The sequence below is a fragment of the Physella acuta genome, unplaced genomic scaffold, assembly GCF_028476545.2.
Source record: "Physella acuta isolate Inbredline_101_S28 unplaced genomic scaffold, ASM2847654v3 ptg000600l, whole genome shotgun sequence".
Classification (NCBI taxonomy): domain Eukaryota; kingdom Metazoa; phylum Mollusca; class Gastropoda; family Physidae; genus Physella; species Physella acuta.
The window spans coordinates 425,104-431,276 of NW_026732119.1; the positions used below are offsets into that span (position 1 = coordinate 425,104).

At 34.9% G+C, this 6,173-nt stretch overlaps 1 pseudogene; it reads right to left on the reverse strand.

Annotated features, from left to right (window-relative positions):
* Nucleotides 1-1,052: 1,052 nt before the first annotated feature.
* On the reverse strand, nucleotides 1,053-3,185 carry LOC131947570 (kinesin-like protein KIFC3; annotated as a pseudogene).
* Nucleotides 3,186-6,173: the final 2,988 nt, after the last annotated feature.

Here is a 6,173-nt window from a genome sequence, read left to right on the forward strand (position 1 = left end):
TCGTATCTCCTCCTCAACGAAGCAATATCGAGGACTAGTTTCAAAAGCAATTATGTTAAGCAAGTTACGAGGATGAACATAGGCCATAAAAATTCCGGGTTTCTTTCATGGATTTCCCGGAAAAGCCAAAAAACCTCGAACAAATGTAGTTTTTGTCCCATAACTCGGCAACCAGACCAATTAGCGACTTGAAACATGCACCAATCGATTCCTGCCATAATTTAGAACAATATTGCCGAAGAAAGTTTTCAAAAGTATCCTCTCGTTTGGTCACAAACATTTTTTGAATTAATTAAAATTTGGACCGAATTAGTAGGCATTTTATGCAACCACACCACACGCGTCATCACGTTCAATAGCTGCGCCATCACGTTCAATGGCTGCGACGTCACGTTCGGTAGCTGGGCGCGCAATGGTTTTTAGTCATGTTACTCTATTGTAAATAAAACATGTAAAATACTGAAAAAAAAATTAATAAAAAACGTTTTAATAACTAACCAATTGTTTTACTAACCCTGCTCTTGATTTACGCTACGACAGAGCTATTTTTAGATAACACAAGGAAATTGCGCTAAAATTGTCACTAGACTTTTTTTAATTACTTGTGTCCATTCATAGCACAAATATCAATAACTAAAAATACACTGTAATTCTATACAAGATATTATTGAAAAACAAATCAAAAAAATAATTGTTCTAGACAAATTTCTGTCTCATTTTAAAATTCAAATTATGTTTCAAAAGTGATTTTTTAGGGTTTCTTTTTTATAGAGGTTTAATATTTTTTAAATCATTTATCTTTTGTGAAAAAAGGAATAAAATTATAAATTGCAGTATGCATTAACCACTTTAGCAACAAATCAAGCACTAGCAAGCGTAAATTAGTTTTGACGTTTGAAAAAGCAACAACTTATGTTATGTTTTATGTACATGCACTTATCATATATCTTTATATTACATATAATGATCAACACTAAGCAAAAACGGGGAACAATATTATGTTCATATGCTGTGAATTAGAGAGAGGTGAAACATAAATTCATCTATAAATGTTATTTACATCTTTGATTAAGTTTGGAAGGGACTGTTGAACATTTTGGGATGTTTGGTGTCATGTTGGTGGGGGTCAAAGGTATCGGCGAGTTTACCACATTAGGTGTGTCACTGTTTGCTCTACGTGCGCTGGATGGTGTGTTCTTTCCTTCCTCAACTTTTCGTGTGGCTTGTCCTAGCTCAGCAGACATGACCCTTTGGCCAAAGTTCAAGGTACAAATGCTCTCATTTATATTTTTTCTCAACAGGTGAGACCTGGAGAATCATTAGTGTCTTGCTGTCTCCACCAAGGGAAGCATGTAGAAGGTATGTTAGTTTTGAGTTCCTGTATGGGATATGACTATGTTTATTTTTAGGGCACTGATGACATCACCCAAAGAAGAGAGAGACTTGTTTATATTTTGTGCTTCTTTAAGTCTTGCTCCATCTGCATGTGACTTGCTGACCCTCTCAGAGCCTGCCAGGTCTACTAGATTTAGTCGCCCAAAAGTCTTGCTTCCTGTCAGAAGATTGGCACCAACTACACTATCACACAGCAAGCAGTGGGACCGGGAAGACCTTTCATTCATACTGGTGACAGCCGTGGATCTGTTCTGTCTACCTGTCTCAAATATCTTATTGATCTCAGCAAGAGATCTGACAGGTACAGTGACTAGACCAGGTACATACAGCCCTCCCTCGGGCTTCATCTTGACCTCAAGTTTATCAGCTGGTGTGTCAGGGTTTAACAAGTCCCTTATAGTCTCATTGTAAATCTCCAATATGCTGGCTTCAATGTTATATTGCCAGCTGGAGTTTTTTGTTTCCTCATACAAAATTGAAGAGCTCTTTGATTCACGCCTGGGTCAGATAAAGAACCCTCCATTGTGTATGTTTTCCCTGAGCCCGTCTGTCCATAAGCAAAGATACATACATTGTAGCCGTCTATAGCTGAGCGCACAAGAGATGAGACCTCTTCAAAAACAAACCTGTGATTGTGAGATATCCATGTGAAAAACTTTGTCCATTTGAAAATGTACACTTTTGCTTCTATTGTTTATTGTGATAACCCCATCATCGTACGGGACTGTTGTTACCATGTTCTCAGTCTCACCATCTTCTTTGATGCAGGGTCGCACACGACAGAACACTCTAATGTTACCCCTCAACTTCACCAACTGATTAAGGAAAGATTTCCGCAGCTGGATCTCTTTAGTGTACTTCATTACAAGTTCTTTGTTCTTTTCATCAGTGGTTTTGATTGCCTCTTGAACCTTGTAAACACAATCTTTCATACTGGACATAACTGATTTTAAAAACAGTAAAAATTCTTTGTTTACTGTCCTTAGATCCAAAGACAGAAAGTAAAAAATCTGCATGAAAGTTTTAAGGTCTTCTGTCTCTGACAAAATCTGCATGAAAGTTTTAAGGTCTTCTGTCTCTGACAAAATCTGCATGAAAGTTTTAAAGTCTTCTGTCTCTGACAAAATCTGCATGAAAGTTTTAAGGTCTTCTGTCTCTGACAAAATCTGCATAAAAGTTTTAAGGTCTTCTGCCTCTGACAAAATCTGCATAAAAGTTTTAAGGTCTTCTGCCTCTGACAAAATCTGCATGAAAGTTTTAAAGTCTTCTGTCTCTGACAAAATCTGCATGAAAGTTTTAAGGTCTTCTGTCTCTGACAAAATCTGCATAAAAGTTTTAAGGTCTTCTGCCTCTGACAAAATCTGCATGAAAGTTTTAAGGTCTTCTGTCTCTGACAAAATCTGCATGAACGTTTTAAAGTCTTCTGTCTCTGACAAAATCTGCATGAAAGTTTTAAGGTCTTCTGTCTCTGACAAAATCTGCATGAAAGTTTTAAAGTCTTCTGTCTCTGACAAAATCTGCATGAAAGTTTTAAAGTCTTCTGTCTCTGACAAAATCTGCATGAAAGTGTTAAGGTCTTCTGTCTCTGACAAAATCTGCATGAAAGTTTTAAGGTCTTCTGTCTCTGACGAAATCTGCATGAAAGTTTTAAAGTCTTCTGTCTCTGACAAAATCTGCATGAAAGTTTTAAGGTCTTCTGTCTCTGACAAAATCTGCATGAAAGTTTTAAGGTCTTTTTCTGTTCCAGAAACACGAGGTAGAAGCCTCCCATCAAACTTTGTAAAACCCATTGAATGTAGAGCTGGGTTCTCACTGTTGCCTCTCTTTTACAGTGTTTCATAAGTTTCCACATCTGATATCCTTTTCCTTAATCTCTCATTTTTATTTCCAAGATTTCTTATCTCATACAACAGTTTCTGTGTTGATGGGGATTAAGCATTATCATGTGTGGGATTTTCAAGATCTAGAATTTTACTTTCTAGAGCAGAAATAACATTTTCTTTGGCAATCAGTTGTCGATGATTATGAAAATCTGTGTTACAAAACTTTAATTTCTTTTCTAGCAAAAACGTGTACTCTTTGATCCTTTCTCTTCTTTTCTGAATAACTGCTTTATCTCTTTTATATGTTTGATATTCTTTGTTGTCTAGTCTAGCAACTTTACTTGGTTAACCGTCATCTTCACATTAACTAGTATCAAAGGGTCGTTTTCTTTGTTTATTTACTGTTAAAATATCTTTGAATAATTCACTATACACATTTGCAATAGATGGTCGTTTTTCAAGAGTGTCATTAATTTCATTGTCCATTTGATGTAGGCCTAATTATTAACTAGTGTAATTGAACACTCACACTCAGTCGTTCCTATTCACTTGCAGATCAAATTTTAGACAACAATCAGTTTAGTTAAAGTTTTGTCAAAGTAGATTATAGACTAACTAGCTGCTAGATAGTATGAGCTAGATCTAGATTTAATCTAGAGATCTAGATCTTGACTAGATTCTAGATCTAAAATCTAGTATTTGTCAACCATGAAAATTTGAACAATGAAATCTTGTTTAAATATTTTGAGCAACGAAGCTAAGGAAACAGACCATTGATTTAACATAAGTAATTCATTTTATAAAAGCAAAGTTATCTTAAATAATTACAAGTTTCGTAATTTAATTAGTGGTATTTTTTTCTATCAGGTATCAAAAACCATTTAAAGGTAGACAAAATTATTACATAAATTTTATTAAAACTTATAGAAAAGAAAACCAAATCGATAAGGATTTACATAATTATTATATCTCCACTGGGGTATTGGTATCTTTGTGAATTTGATAACAACATTTTAAGTTGTCTCCCTTACTTTTTTAAACTGTTATATGGGAAGTAACAATAAAAACCACATATAATACCGATCTATCAAGTTGCAACATTGCTTTGTTGTATAGAAGAATTAAAAGTTATGTTTACTAGAAAAGGGCCGAGCATTGTAAGAAAGGTTAATTTATTTTAATATATTGAAGGTAGACCTACTTTACTAAAATAAAGAAGCTATGTATTTGAAACTATGTGATTTTTCTAACTTTTAAAAAATAGTAATCATACTTATTAAATGTACAAAATGTACACACTTTCTTTATCTTAATAATTATACCGATGATATATCAAAGTATAATCACAATATATTCATGTGTATAAAACAACGCCGATAAAAACAGAAGATTAGCGTTTTATCTCTTACATTCTGCTGTAAAAATCCAAACTTATAATTAGGTCACTGCCTCTTTGCCTGTCCGAAAGCCTTGTCTTAACATTATAATTATCATATAGTCCCGAGGATAAATAACACAATTATCTATACAGGCTATATACTAAGCTAAGTACATAACATAAATCAAACACAAACCACAAAGTAAACCAAACGTGTCTCTAGTTTAACCGTTTAACCCTAAAATCAAACGTAAAACACAAACCTAACATTTAACCTTCTCACATAAATATTATTACTGACCATTTCTTTAATACCAAAGTTAAATATCAAATACAACTAAGCGCTAGAACCAAAACCAACACTAAGACTAGATTTAACTTCAGTCTCCTCTCTTATGTAGACCTCTGTAACATAAGACTGCCTTAGTCTGACGCTAACACATTACCGTAAACATAACGTTATCTTTTTAAATATACCTTTAATGAACCATGTAAGAAATATAATTTTCATTTTTTTTTAAATTTTTATTTTAAAAATCTATTTTTGAAGTCGAAATACCATAACATAATATTACTTGTCTTCCCCTTGTATTGTTTGTTTAAAATGCGATTGGCCGGGCTCAGAGACTGGGCCACACGTGTAGGTCAAGAGCTGGATCTGGTTGTCAGAAACTTTCAGTGACGTGGGGTGTTAGGGGCATTTCTTGTGAAGTGGGAGCTTATCCCCAGTTTTAAGTTGGAGCTTATCTCATCGTGAAGAGGGAGCTTATCCCCAGTGAAGTTGGAGATTATCCCCACCGCCAAGTGGGAGCGTATCACCACCATAAAGTGGGAGCTTATCCCCACCATAAATTGGGAGCTTATCCCCACCATAAAATGGGAGCTTATCCCCACCATAAAGTGGGAGCTTATCAACACCATAAAGTGGGAGCTTACCCCCACCATAAAGTGGGAGCTTATCTCCGCTTCCAACACCAGCTCTAACGATAATTAAATCTACCATGAAGTTATTCGATACCGACAACAACTCGTTAGAATTTTTTCTTCATAATGCTCGCAAGATTTAAACGTCACTATTTGAATGTACCTAACAGTAGGGTAGTTACGTTAATGGTAGTAAACAATTAACTAGAGGCGTCGCGAGGCGGGGGTAGCAGATCGCACCGGGTGACACTGATAAGGGGCTAACATCAAGACAAATAAGTGCAAAATAAAAGAGTAAAAATAATTATTGCCAGTCTAATTAATGGTTAATTACATTTAAAAAAAACTATTTTAAATGCAAATTAATTCCTACAAGGGAGATATGTGACTATATCTGCTAAATATAGAAGAAAAAACAATGCTATATCCAGCTGTATTAATAACCTACAATAGATACACGTCGTCACTATTAACTGTTAACACAATCACTCGGGGGTGGGGGCGGGGGGGGTGGGGGGTGAAACCAAATGCAAAATTTAAAGAGAAAAAAAGAGAAAAAAAGTGTAGTTTTTTAAAGGTGTAGGGCCTATATACGAGTGTAGTTTTAGTTAGTTCATGTAAATTAGGATGTTTGTATCTGTGCAATAATAAAA